Below are 15554 nucleotides of genomic sequence, written 5' to 3' on the forward strand. Positions count from 1 at the left end.
ACAGGCCAGTCATATGTGATAAATGAGGCAAAACGCTTGGTGGGGGCTTGGTCCACAATCAGAAGTTAATAAATGGCAGCGCTTTTTCTTCTCAGTTTGTCTTTGACACTGTGGATACCTGCTGGGTGTCTGGTGTGGCATGCCCTACGGGGCCTCTTGGCCTTTCCTGGGCACCCACCCTCGATCCTGAAGTCCCTGAGGGAGGCCCTGGGGTAGTGCCAGGATGGCCCGGTTTACCAAGGGTGAGTCTGACAGCCTTTTCCTGCCGCAAGCAAGCATTCCTTGCCGACTCCATGAGGCGGAATGCAAACACCAGGCGAGTTCTGTACCATGCCCCAGACTGCCGGGATGCACTCCTAGAAGCAGATATGTGGAGGCTCCAACCCGTCAGAAGAATTCATTAGGACAGTCTGTGATATGGTGCTGAAACCGGAGGCTCGTTCAGTCAGGCCGGGGATGGGGAAGTCTCGTCCCTGCTGAACTTCTACCACTGATAAAGGCAGCCTCTGCTGGCAGATTTCATTTTTCACTGGGCCATCTGTGTCCAGTCAAGGATAACTTGTCTTTCCGAAAAAACTTCTCGTCAGCGTCGACCCTGCACAACCTCCCCCTGTGAGTCAGGCACCACTCCTGGTGCCTGGGGTCATGGGGATGGTGCGGTGTCAACTAACCGGTGTCATCATAACATACGCGGAAGGAAGCATTGAAGTGGTCAGGGTGCTCATGTGGCTGATGCCCTGTTACTTTTTATCAGCCTGAGTTATTGCCAATTGAGCTCTGTGTTAGCGGATTTATAAATCTTCAGAGCAGTTTTTTTATTTTCTTAATTTTGTCATTGCTATTATCACCTTTTATCACCTGTTTATATAGAGAGAACGTTACTACTCTCTCCAGTCATTCTTGCTCTCCGTCTTTCCTCTCTCGCTCTCCTCCTTTTCATTCCCTCCCCCTCCTTCCCTTTGGCAGGTTGGGTTGATCTAGCTCTTTCCTCTGATGCTTGGATTCTTATGACAGATCCTGATGGGACAGCCTGAAGGGCACTCACTCTTGCCTGCAGTCCATCCCTGTGGTTTGGGGAACTTAGAAAGATCAAGTTCCAGGCTTAAAAACAATCCACTTCACTTCTTTTTGCGATTGCCCAAAGGTTTAAGGCCAACTGTAGTGGTTTGGGTCTTCCCAGAACATCCTTTCAGAGCTTAGATTGGCCAGGAGGAGCTCTGTCCCCTGCAGTGGTCAGTTCCTTCCCACAGTGGCATAAGAGACACACCCTCTAGCCCCTGTTTCCCAACTACTACTACTAGAACGGCTTTTATGGACCTTCTAGAGACGTGCACATTTGTACCAGGTTAAGGAGTGATATCGTTCACTGCCTAACTTGAAATTAGAGATAAGTTTGTAACTTTATTCATTTAGCAAACATATATTGTGGCCCCTAGTTCAGAGTCGAAGCAAGCATGGCCTTCTTTAAGCTTCTCAGTCTAGTAGGAGAGGCGAAAACTTAAACAGATAATATAAGCATGGGCAAAAGAGCAAGAAGGAGCTTTGCCTAAAGAGGTTAGAGGTTTAACAGAGTATTTTTCAGCCTGATCTTAAAGGATGTATAAGACTTTCTCAGGAGGAAGAGGAGGGGAAGAACATTACAGGCTGAAGGAACTGCAAGAATGAAAAGGACGGGAATATCCTGGCATGCCTGGAGCCACAGTGGGGAGGGATGACCCTGGGCTATTGTCCAAAAAGACTCCTGCTTTCTCAGGATAGTATATCCTCAGAACTGGCTGCCCAGAGGTGTATAGAGCTGGTTTGCAAGCCAATTATTAAATATTTAGGAGTTTTGCAAGCCAGTTGTTAAAGCATCAGTAACTTGAATTAAGAATGTTTATAGCATGGAAACTGGCAAGCGCTACAAAATAAGACTGCTTTTGTTTGTTTTTCCCACAGCCAGTTTACCAGCCTACCACTGTAGGCCACTCTGAATGGAGAGTGTCTAATCACATCCCCAAAGAGCCTGGGCAACACGCCTCCTAGTATGCAGAGGCACTTATTCTACCAGGAAGGCCTGGCCATTCTTAAGCATTTAGTCTTCTTAAGCATTTAGTCTTCAAAGATGGAGTCAAAAGAGAAATCGAAAAACAATCTGATTCTTTCTGTTTCAAAGATTGCTGGGTATGTGCAAGGCTTCTCCTTGCCTCACACCATATCCTTGACCTACCCCTCATGTGCTTATTCTAAAGCCACCATGGGGCCATACAAATCAGTTCCCACTGAGATCAGTGTCGTTCCCTCGAGTCCTCTGTCATGAGTGGGACAACACTTGTCCAGAAAGAGTTCCTGGAGACTCAGGAGATCTCAGCTCAGCCAATGTCAAGGAAAGACTGACTTTTTAACAATTTTTTTTCTTCTTTTCCACCGAATTGACCAGTTATTTCATCGTCACCTGACACAGCCTTGGATTTGATCAATGTGTGTAAAGTTGCTCAAATCCTGTAAACTCTGACCACAAATAATTGTCCCAATGTAGTATAACAGAAAGAGTGAAACAAAACATGTTCAGATTGCAGCTTTGCTGCTGGCCACAGGTAATAAATATATACAAGTAACTTAACTTCTCTGAACCTTATTTTCTTCGTCTGTATAATGGGAATAACAAGTTCACCTCGTGGGGTTGCTGAAAGGATTAAACAAGACCATGCCTATAAAATGCCTGGCTTTGCTTTTTAATCTTTTTTTCTCTTCTTCTTCAGTTCTAACCACCCCTCCGACTACTCCCAGCCCCTGCCTTATCCTCATATAGTGAGTGGAGGCTGATGCTGACTTTAAAAAGAATCGGTGATGAATCTATGTACATTTCCTATGCTGGACCCTATTTAGGGCATACTTGTCAAGTTAGGGGGACTGTCAGTAACCCATCTGTGGAGAGGACTCATGGCTATGGCTTTATTATCGCCAGGCTCTAATTTCTCTGAACCTCTAAAATGTGGATAAAGTGCTCGCTTCATAAGTTTGTAGTGAGAATCAAATGAGATAATGTACATAAAGTGGTTAGCAATTTGCCTGGCACGTTGTAAGCATTCCATGATGGGAGCTGCTGTGAGTTAATTTGCTATGACTAAACAGAGTTGAATGGATTCTGAAAGTCAAAGGACCATGGAACTGGAAAGGAGCTTAGAACCCAATTCTCTTGTCGAAGGTCCCCATAATGGGTGGCAAAGCCAGGACTCAAATCCAGGTACCCTAACTCAGAGTCCAGAGTTCAGCAGGGCCAGTCAGCAGGAAATGATTACTCCTTATTCTGGACTTTTTTTCCTTATAAAAGCTGGAGGAGTAGAACAACCCTCAATGAAAATCGTTAATATTGGGGTTTGTAATTTTGAGGCTAATTAGAACTCACATTGCTGTGTTCCCCAAGAGAGAAGCTGTAAGAGGAGGCCGGGGCTTTGTTTCAGGAACATGAAGCTGTTACATATTGCCTCTGAAGCACAACCCCAGCAGGGACCAGAATCCCTAAGAGCTGATGGGACATACATCATCCAGGAATCTGGCTGCTTGGAGCCAAATGCAAATATAGGCAAGGCCCAAAATTGGGATTTCAGCTTTTTCTTTAGCAAAATCTTTAGCAAGATAATACAAGGCTGGGGAAATTGGCAAAAATCAAGTATCAGCCTCAAAATAAATGTATTTGGAGCAGAGTATTGAACATATGTAAAGTGTGTAAAAATGATTTTTAAGGAGTTTTTTTTTCCTTTTGTTCCCTATAAGTTTATTTTGGCCATTAGCTCAAGATGACTATTGACATTCTTGACTGTTGAAAATCTTCCTCAAGGAGCTGGCCTCATTACTGCATTTTTTTTTTTTTTTTTTTTTTGCCTCTGCTTTACTATAATAAGCCCAGGATATGTAAGCAGGGAAAGAAGTGGTGAGGAGAGGTTAACCCACCGCTCTGTCTTACGTGCTGTCTTTAACTCTTAGTGGAGCAGAGTGGTGAACTGAGTGTGTGTCTAGCTCTGCCACACTCATCATATGATCCTGAGTAAGTCATTTAGCCTCTCTAAATCTCATTCCTTCATATCTAAAAAGGAAATAATAATCGTACTTGCCCATGTTAGTCTGTATCCAATTAGGAGACAGAAACCACATGTTGACTTGACCAGGTTTGGTTTAATGTAAAGAAGTACTAAACTCTGATAGGCGAATAATTATAAAGATGTGAAGAGAATTCTAAAGGGTACCTCAGGGCCGAGGGAAAGTCCCCAAGGAAGGACAAACTTGGGACAGGGAGGCCTTCCCTGAGGCTGGGATTCAGGCTTGTTTGGAGAAGACGTGGTTGCAGCCTACTAGACAGCAGAGAAGTTCACTGGGTTGTTTGTTTCAGAGCTGGCCCACAGTGGCCAGACAGGCGGAAACAGCCCTCCCGGGTATAGGTGAGCCAAGGTGGGTGGGCAAAGAAAGGGAAGGCGATGGGAGTCTGTGTCCTGGCAGGGTGTTGCTTGGCCTAGGGTTTGTGGTGATGATGTTGGGAGGACTGGGAAACAGTCCTCCAAACTGCAGGCAAGCCAAGCTGGTGGGCGGGTGCACAGGGAAGTTAGGGAGCCTGACGGGGAGGCTGGAGCATCTGCATCCGGGACGCCACAGCGAGGTGGTCCCTGGGCCCTAGGCAGGGCTGTGGGGGTGCTGAGGGACTGGGCACTCTGGGTGGGGCAGAACGCCACTGGATGTCCCCACACATGCACAGGTGGATGTGTGAAGCAGCAGGAGCAAGCAAAAGCAAGCCAGCACAGCGGGACCGGGAAGAGAAGCTTCTTACTTCTGTAACGTTTCTCCATCGCCCTCTACTGACAAAGATTAACATTATGCTCAATGTCAAGGAGAAACGATTGAGCTCAGTCTATCGTTGCAAAGCAGGTACTGAAGGGTGAATTGGAAGCTGAGGCAATAAATTGATTAACTGGCACATGACTTCATAGAATTATTTGAGGGATTAAATGAAAGGGGCCGTGTAGGATCTTTAGCTCAGTGCCTCAGAAACTTTCAGTAGCTTGAATCAATTCTCCTGATTCCTGCTAGGGAGTATCAATCCATATTTTCCAAAATGTGTACTAAGGTCTTTAACTAATGTGGTAATAAACTTCATTGTTCAATGAGAAACAGGCTAATAAGAACAGCCTGAATATCCTGTAAAAGCAACAGATAAAAAATAATCCCACAGGCCATAGTCTTTGTAGGGTGATTATTAGCAAAAAACACTTCAGAGAGGCTTTCTGGAGCCTGGTCTGCTCTGGAATAAGATTGTAATAATCTGTTCCACATCTATCAAGATTTACTGTGATGCTGAGGTGATGCTCGCCAACAGTGACACCTGTTTGTATTGATTTCCACCCCCTCCCCAGCCTCTGACATTGTTTCCTGATGGTTCATGTCCACATTTCCCTGCATGAAAGAGGCTTCATCGGGTTCCTAGGTCTTGCAAATAGATAAATTGAAAGGGAACTTAGAGGCCCCCTGTCTTGACTTCATTTTTCAGATGAGGCTCAGAAAGGTGAAGTAGATTGCTCAGTATCACGCAGCTCAAGGCAGGACAATGACTAGAATCTAGATCTTCGGAGCGCAGACACTGTCTACAAAAGACATGCACCAACGAGGCCTGTGTTTTATAACCTGACACTGAGTTTCCAAAGACGAGTGAATATAAGTGTGTGCATTGGTTTGGATAGTCTCTCCCCACTAAATTTGTGTCTTTCCTAGAACCTCAGAATGTGACTTTATTTGGGAATAGGGTCATTGCAGACATAATTAGTTGAGATGAGGTCATACTGGAATAGGGCGTGTCCTTATTCAATATGACTGGTGTCCTTATAAGAAGAGAAGAGAAACAGAGACAAAGGAGAGAACGTCATGGGAAGACAGAGGCAGAGATTGGAGTCATCACGAACCAAGGGTCGCCAAAGATGTCTGGCAACTGCCAGAAGCTAGGAGAGAGGCATGAACAGATTCCCCACTTGAGCCCCCAAGAAGAACCCAATCCTGCCAACACCTTTATTTCAGATTTCTGGCCTCTAGAACTGAGACGATAAATTTCTGTTGTTTTAAGCCACCTAGAAGTGGGAAACTTAATACAGTGTGCAAAGATGAATGTCCAGAGATTCTCTGTGCCAGGAGATATTGTGCCTAATATGTACACATAGTCACTTGTCACATTTCAAGGCAAACTTTATTTTAACTGATCAGTCTTGTCACTAGGATTTACTGTGTTCTCTCATTTTTCCATCCATATACTCTACGCTGTGAGAGACGCTGAAGTTCAGAGAGACGGAGGAATTTGCCAGGTCATAAAGCTGGTCAGTGGCTGACCAATATTCGGAGCGGTTCTGTTTTCCTCCCAAGTCGATGCTCTTTCTACTGTACCATAAGCAATCCTTCTATCGCATAAATTCTTCCAAAATATCTAGGGAGAATGACCTGTTAACTGAGGCTATTGTGTGAATTGAATTTGTTTTTGGTCCTTAAATCTGACAAGGACACCAATAAATCATTTAAACTAATCTTACATGGAAATGGATACAAAAACCGTATATAAAATTGTATCAATTAGAATAAAACAACACATATTAAAATAATTGTCCACCATGGTAATATAAGGTTTGTCTGGGAATGGGAAATATAATTTGTAGAAACTAGTAATAGTTTCCTATTTGATAAGAAAAAATTATCTTGATACAAATGTCTTAACAAAAACAAATGTCAACAAAAAATATTATTTTCTGATCAAATCCTTAAAATTTTTATAGGAAAAATTTCTTCTCTCTCTCTCTTACACACACGCACACACACACACATCTGCACTTGCAAATTAAACAACAGCGAGATACCATTTCACACTTACTAGAACGTCTCAGGTGAAAAAGACTGACAACACATACACATCAATCACTCATTACACTTTCAAGTAGAATTGCAAAACTGACTCGTCGATTCTAATAGACCAAATTCCCTTAATGTTACACTTAAAATATCAAATATGTACAGCTGTCAACACAAAAAGTTGATATTTTTGTTTGATTCTATTGCCATTTCCATATGTATGTATAAAAAAATGTCCTGGGTTTCAGAATTAAGGAGCTTTTATTCTCTGAGGAGACAATTTCATTATCCCAAACACTTTGGGGTTACCTTTGATAGGGTCGAGTCTGGATGCTGACTTCAAAACCGTTCACAGGACTGATGGGACCCAAATAGCTTTCTTTATGGTCCCGTATCTCAGGCTCCCCTTATTACAGTCACACAATTCTTAACTCTTCTCCCCACTCAGAGAAGTCTAAACACCTCCCAATTTGCTACTTCACTTTGACTGGATTTTGCATTTCTTTGATTCTTAAGATATTTAAATGTCTCTCGTCTAGTTTTAAAGACCTTTAAACTTGGTAGAATCCTGCATTCTTTTTAACATTTTTCCCGTCTTGGAGTCCAATAGATATTAAAAGATATTAAAACAACACACATCTGGGTTCTGGATATTTCTCATTGCATTGTCTGACCTTGTGCTCACAACTTCCAAAGTTACCCTGCTGACAATGAAGACTGGACAGGAATTCGAAATGTTGTAACTATTTAGAGGTTAATGTTCCTTGAATTCCATTTTTCTCTTATGAAGTTGTTACGTTCATCACGATAATATTTAAAGGAAATAAATGGCCTCTGGTGCCTAATAAATCATAAAACTTTCCCGTGTACCAAATGATACGTTTGCTGGGGAAAATTAATTTCTCTCTCTGAGGGGCAAGTACTAAGATTAAACCATTAGAAGAAATTTCCCCAGTCTTCTTACAAGTGCCTGTGTGCCCAAATGTGTAGACAGAAAACTCTTTGATGGAAATACTAGGTTGAAATCAGGGTGAAGTGAAGAATCGACTCATTGCTGATATCGCTGTTATTGATATCGTTGAGAAAGGACTGCCCCCACACCTCATGCCCACCCAGCTTCCCATTAAAAACAAACAAGACGGGGGGTGGGGGTTGGCAGGGGAGGGATCTTAGCAATCAGCCCCAATTCAACTCCTGACCCCCTCCAGGGAATATTAGGGAACTCTAACCCTCCCTGGAACACTCCGGGCAGTTTTACTTCCTCCGTATTTGGTTAATGCTAATTGGTGCCCCCACTTCAGCAGGCAAACTGCCCACAGTTTCCTGTTAATCCGTGCAACTCAGAGTGAGAACATGGACATGTGTGCAGCTACAGAATCACTCTTTTCCTTGCTCTGTCCTCTTTATTTTGTCTTTTCCACTTTTATCTCCATAGGTACCAGCAAGTAAATATGTTCAAAACAGAACCCATCATCTTTCTCCCCAAACCTCCTCCCTCTTTACCTCAGTGGCTCCAACCAGAAACCTGGGAGTCATCCTAGATTCCTCCTCCTTCTTCTTTTTGCCCTGGCCCAACATCTAATCAATCACGAAGCCCTGACAGTTCTAAATCTAAATCTCCCTGCACTGCTTCCACTTGTCTACAGCCTCCCCGCCTTCATCTCTCTGTAGATTATTGTAACAACTTATAACTGTTCTCTCCATCACCAGTCTTGCCCCCTCCAATTTATATTGGCACAGCAGCCAAGGGAGATTTTTCTAAATGCAAATCATTTCACTTCACCATCATTGCTCTCAGGATAAAGCCTAAACTTCCCAGATGTTTTCCAGCCTTGGAACACCTGATCCTTACCTCGAAGCCTTGCTCAGTCGCTCATGGCTGCAAAGACCTATTTCATTCTGTATCATCTTTGAGCCTTTGTTCTAAATTTTGTCTGGATGCAACTCTCTAGAGCCTCTTCTTCCCATTTCTCCCCAGTCTCTAACTCTTACTCATCCTCCAAGTCTCAGACAAAACGGAGGAGCATTTCCCGATCCCTCAATCCGCAGTCCTTGTGACTGTGCATACAAACACACGTTTCCGCTATTATCACACTTCCCAGAGCAGTAGACTCTAAAACCCCTTTTATAGGCAGAGTAACGGTTCCCTAAACACGCCCCAATACCTAAAACCTCTGAATATGTAACAAGGCAAAAAGGACTTTGCTGATGCGATTAAGGATTTTAAAATGGGGAGATTATTAAGGTGGACCCTAAATGGAATAAGGATACTTACAAGGCAAAGAGAGAGAGACAGGAGAATCAGAATCAGAGGAGATATAATAAGGGAAGCAGTGCTCAGAGGGATGTGAGGCCATGAGCCAAGGCATGTGGGCTGTCTCTAGAAGCTGGAAAAGACTTAGAAACAGATGTTTCCCTAGAGCTGCCAGAAGGAAAGCAGCTCTGCGGATATCTTGATTTTAGCCTAGTGAGCGAGAACCGTTTTGGACCACTGATATCTAGAATTGTAATATAATAATTTTGTATTGTTTTAAACCACTAAGTTTGTGGTATTTTGTTATAGCAGCAATAGAACACTAACACATCCTCTGTGTAGATTTTGTTAATCTCTATATATCTCTAGCACCCAAAGCAGTGACTGGCGCATTGAATGTGCAAAATTATATGTGGCAGGATATTATCTTGGGAATATTATGCTCTTTATTTTTCTCCTAGCAGTCTGCTCTCTTTCTCCCTACTTTAGCAGCTAGTCCCCGGGTTTCTTTCCTCAGGAAATAAGTATGATAAGAAGGAATGACCAGCTGGTCCCCCTTTTGAGTTTTTCTGTATTGTAGTCTTTGTATTGATCACTGAGTGAAAAAAAAGTCATGGGGAGGAAATGATGATGGAAAGATTTAAAGAAGGTGGGATTTTTTTTTCTGAAGACCAGAAAAAAAATTTCTTCAGGTAGGAAGAGGTGGAGAAAGGAAATGGAGACTGGGAAGGGAGATGGGGAGACCCCAGGAGTGGGTGGCTAAGTGACGTGTATTAAGGAGACGAGGTGGTAGAGCACCACAGATGGCCCAGCTGAGTGCTTAGTGCCCTCCAGACCTGAAGGGGTCAGGCAGACAGAAGAAACATATGTATAGATGCACGAACAGCAGAAAGACCACCTTCCAGGCTTCGGTAATGAGTTTGCAAGTGAAACTTGGGCTAGAATCTTTAACATTGACCAAGACTGTACCTTAGTGACTTGGGATTTGGATATAGGAATTAAATACCATTCTAGGAAAATAAAGTTATATTTCTTTTGCTCTTGAATGTGTGGGTTGAAATTCAAACCACCACATGTAGCCATCAAAAGAATTAACCATCCCATGGCTTGCTGTCTGCGCTTGTTGCTTTCACGTACCTGCAAAAGTCAACTCTGTTTTGGCTTTAGTAACTATCCTGCCACAACTCAAAACTCTTTCTTCGCTGTCAAAGAAAATATATTTTAATAACTCATACCACAGCAAGTGTTTTAAGCCTGTTTTCTTGATTTTTGAAGCGAAAATTTGAATTTCTAAGTTTAATATTTTGTGTTCATTTGTTCATTGCATTCAAATAGTAAGGTTCTATAAAACAGTGCTTTCAGCATTGTACTGAGTTAAAAAATCCTTGTTCTGCTGGGTTAAAATCCTTGCTCTGTCCCTTGCTAGCTGTGTAAGCTTGGGCAAGTCACTTCACCTCTTTACAAGAGGCCTATAAATTTGACCAACGCGTAAACTTCTTGTCAAGACTGTTAATATATAGAATACTTCTGTTCGGGTATGCTGCATAATTTACTTTGTTTTGATTTTTTTTTCACTTGATATATACCTAGAAATTGAACTAATGTCTCTTTCCATAATTGAGATAACAAAGACGATACCTTGATATGGAAAGAACTTGTTGGTGGGTCAGGCACTCAGGTAAGCACTAGTTGGTATTAACCTGTCCGGGCTCTGTTCTAGGTACTGGGAATGTCAGTGAGCAGAACAAAAAATTCTGATCTCATGGATCTTACATTCTACTGGGGGAAACAGAAAAAACAATAACAACAACCAAATAAATATTAGTTAAGTCAGGTGAAGAAGAGCAAAGCAGGGTAAAGGAGATAGATGTTCCATTTTAAATAGGATCACGATTTGGGCAGAGACCCTGAGAAGTGAGGGAGGAAGAGAGAACAAGCATTCCAGGCAAAACAGCCACGTGCAGAGACCTGAGATGGGGCATCATGGTGTATTCGAGGGTCAGTAAGGAGGCCAGTTTGTTGGGGGCAAGTCGGCAAGGAATAGATGAGTTCGGAGAGATGTCAGAAACCAGATCACGAAGGATCAACCTTGTAGGGAATTGTAAAGATTTTTGGTTGTATTCTGAGTGGGAAGCCATTAGAGAGTTTTGAGCAGAAGAGTAACGTGATCTGACTTAAAAATTACAAGCATCATGATCCAGCAATTCCAATCCTAGGTATATATGTAAAGTCTTGAAAACAGGTATTCAAACAAAAACTTGTACGAGAATGCTCATAACAGCACTGTTCACAAGAGTCAAAAGGTGGAAACAATCAAATGGCCATCAACTGATGAATGGATAAACAAAATGTAGTATATCCACACAACGGAATATTATTCAGCTATAAAAAATAAGGAAGTTCTGATACATGCTATATAACATGGTGAGACATGAAGCCAGACAAAGAGGTCACGTATTATGTGATTCCATTTAAATGAACTGTCCAGCATGGACAAACCCCTACAGACAGAAAGCAGATCAGTGTTTGCCAGGGCTGGGGGAAGGGGAGAATGGGCAGGGACTGCTGGAAGGGTACAGGTTTCCTTTTGGGATGATGAAAATGTTTAGGGACTAGATAGAGGTGGGTGACAGTTGCACAACATAGCAAATCCACTAAAGCCACTGAATCACATACTTTAAAAGGTTAATTTTAAGTTATGTAAATTTTAACCCAATAATAAAAATTAGAAGGTTCCCGCAGGCTGCTGTGTGGAAAGCAGACTGAAGTGGGCAAGGACAAAGACCAGCGAGGAGGCTCCTTCAGTAATCGAAGCGCAGTGGTTTGGACAGGCTGGTAGCGGTGGAGGTGGCGGCGAGAAGTAGGCAGATTTGGATATATAATTTAAGAGAAAAGCTCCTCAGTGTTCTCTCTAGGGCTCAGGTCTCATGGGGCCCTATGTGTGCTACACCCCCTGCAGCACTGGTAGTTACTCTCAGCACTGAGTAGGACTAGATTTAGGAAGCCTGGGTGTTCCTTACCTTAAGGCACACACTGAGCCCGAGGATGGCTTCAGTGATGGGGTCCTGTGGGCCCCAGAGACATTTTGCCTGGGACAGGGCGTTGGAGGTCACATTACTCCTGATAAAGAATTATACTCCACTTGAGAGTAGATAGCATATTAAATCTCTGTATACACTGTTTTCTCCTGTCACATCAATAAACTCTGCTTTGAGATAGAGAGAGAGAGAGCCAAAGGCATTTATGGGTCTTAATTGTTCAGAACAGTGACTAAGCCCCACTTGGTCAAGATTTTCTTGACTTAGCAGCTGTCCAGAAAGTGACAAATTTATGATTTGAGAGCAATTTTATTTTTCTGCCTCAATCACACAATAATTTGTGGGAATTAGCTACCCGATAAGATAAGAGGTGGGGGCAGGGAGATGGGGAACGGGGGGGAGGGGGTGGATTCAATACCCCTCAGTGTTCCAGGGAGGGCTACGGAATTTTCAGAGCAGCCCTGGACACACTGCAGGGACCATTAAGGGATTAACCAGCCCTGCTGAGGCCGCTGCACAGCGGTGAGGTTAGTAAATCATGGGAGGCCCGGGTCATTATCCTGGGAATTAGTTCAAGTTGTATCCGCAGAGACACCAGCTATCAATTGGAGTCCCAAGGAGAACACCAAAACCCGCAGCTGAACTCGGGGCTTGAAGGGCTGAGGCACCCAGGTCACAGTCAGCGGAGTTTGCTTTTCTTTCTTGGCACGAGTCTTCTCCAAAATCTTACAACCCGTTTTCACTATCAGCACATTTTTGCGGGAACCATCCATCGCAAGTTTCTTTCTCTCCACCAGATCGTATTAACTTTGGGCTTAGTTCGTTTAAAGAAAGAAAGAAAGAAAGAAAGAAAGAAAGAAAAACTGCTGAAACTCAAGAACAAGCATTTATTGGATAAAAAGAAAGGTTTTTTTCCCATGGCATTTGTCAATAACAGAGGCTTAGATTTTTGCTTTTTCTCTTTCTTTGTATGTGGTTTTTCTTTTTATTTGTCAGAGGTGGGAGGGGAGTCTTATATCACTTAAACATGGAACTATTAAAAAAAAATCAACTCTAATCCATCTGGCCTATGGAATATGGCGGTTCTTGACAAAGGCAATAGTGGAAATAAAAAATGTATTTGAATTGCTTATATTTCCCTCGCCAGATGCCCAACGAAACAGCAGCAAATCTTTTCCCCTGACCCTTTTCAGGACATTTATTAATTATGCTGCCGAGTGAGTCTCTGTTTGAGGAATCTGTCTCTGTGTCCTCATGGAGTTTGACTGCCATCTGAAAGAGCAATTTTGCAGAAAGAGGGGATTTTGTGTTTCTGGTTTAAGGACTCCTAGGTCCCTAATGCACTATTGCTGAAGGGGTGTTAACAGATGAGGTGGGAAGTGTTCGGCTTGATTCAATCAACTAACCTGCTACCAAGCAAAGGTCCTGAGGGTGTCAGAGCCGGAGGTGAGTTGCCTGATACATGGACTGATGAACAAGCCCACTGGGAGAAGGAGGCAAGAATAGGAGGGAGATGTGGTGGTTAAGAGTTGGGATCTTTGCAGTTCCACAGCCTGGATGAAATCCTGGCACCACCAATTTTTGTCTGTGACTGTGGACAAGCCTTTTGATGTCTCTGAGCCTTGGTGTCCTCATTAATAAAATGAATAATGGTACCTTCTATTTAGGATAGTCATGAGGATCAGGAGAGATAATATTTGTGTTTAGAGCAGTGCCTGACATAGAATAAGAGAGAAGAATATGTAGCTAGATAGCAATTATCTTTGTTCTGGAGGCAAAAGATTGCTTCCTTTCTTGTGTCCAGAACAAACATAGATCATGCCCTGGGATGGTTTCTGGTTCATTGCTGGACTGTGCTTTGTTTGCGATCACTTGCTCGTTCACAACTAGTGGAAAGGAAAGAACACTGGACTTGGGGTCAGAAGACCTGGTTTCAAGCACCTTCTCTTCCACTAATGAGATGAGCAGACTTGGGAAATAGTCTTTACCCTCTTGAAACCTCAGCTTCCTAATCTGTCAAGTGAGAACACTCATCTGGGGCTCACTGATCTATTGCAGGAATCAAATTAGATGACTAGTTCGTGTGGCCATGCTGTGTGGTCTGGAAAGCACTCTATGACTAGAAGGTGGCAGCAGTTATAGCTGCTGATAATGAAGTCATGTGGGCTACTGATGACTTGTCCTGTACCCTCTGATGGCCTTGGTCCCAGGGAGGGACTGGGAATAGAAGGTGAGAGGGATCAGAATGATCCCAACTCCATAAATACTTTTACTCCCTTGAGGTGGTTCAGAAGTGTCACTCTCGCCATAAATGCCAGGTAGATCTTTGCAGAGCTAGTCCCTGTCTTGCAGCAGCTCTGCCTGTGTCACTAAAATCATGTTAATAATAGCTAACTTAATCACTTAATTTTCCTGTCTCCCCTGGAAGAACCATTTCGAAGTGTGATATTTAACCCTCTGTCCAGCTCAAGCGCAAGAGGACTGGCCAAGCTCACATGAATGGAACTGGCCTTCATTTCCCACGGCCGGGGAGAACGGAGCAAAAGCTGACCCCGGCCTCTTTCCAACAGGTCATGGTTTCACGGTGGGAGAAAAGCTGCAAAGACAAGCCAGGACTAATTCAGAGGAAGACAAGGTCTCTTTCTTCCTTGCATGGCTGAGCCACATTTAATATACTCTGTGATGTGGTAAACTGCACAGTTTTGCAAAAACCCACCCTTAGAGCAGAAAATAATTCCTGAACGCAAAGTGCCTTGCTTAGTACTTTTATGTGATCTGCTTACCAAGGTAGCAAGGAGCAGCCCTGGATCAGATGGGAAGGGGGTCGTGATTTGAAACACGATATACCCAACTCCCATACTTCCCTGTTAGGATCCACGTGTACATGACCCAGTACCCTCAAATGTGAGCTTTCTCTGTGAATTGTGCCCACGCATGGAACGGTGGAAGCTGGATTTGCTGCTCTCATTTCCTGTTTTAGTTCTGTCCCTTCCTGACGAGGACTCATCATGGGTAACGACTGGCAGTAGACTCTAAGAACAGATATCTTTGATCAAAATGCTTCATGTGGTCAACCTCTTCAATATGGGTTCTTACATAACCTAAATTGGTCCAAAGAGATAATTCTACATGGTCAGTTTGCTTTTTCCTCATTTTAGACAAATTCCTTCTGAAATATACTTCCAAATTTTTCTATGGGTACGCAATTGAACTCTTTTAAATCCAGCAGCCCTACATCTAAAATGCCCTGAGAGAGCCTTTCCACGTGACTTAGATTTGGCCCCTTATATTCCGGTCCTCACCATAGCCTCCTAGAAATTTGATTGTCACTCAAGATCAATTACCCAGAAAGCATACTGCCTGACACAATCATGGTCATAATTTTTATTATTTGAAGGCTTAATTTT

Source organism: Pteropus vampyrus, unplaced genomic scaffold (genome assembly GCF_000151845.1).
Source record: "Pteropus vampyrus isolate Shadow unplaced genomic scaffold, Pvam_2.0 Scaffold76, whole genome shotgun sequence".
In the NCBI taxonomy this organism is placed as follows: Eukaryota; Metazoa; Chordata; class Mammalia; order Chiroptera; family Pteropodidae; genus Pteropus; species Pteropus vampyrus.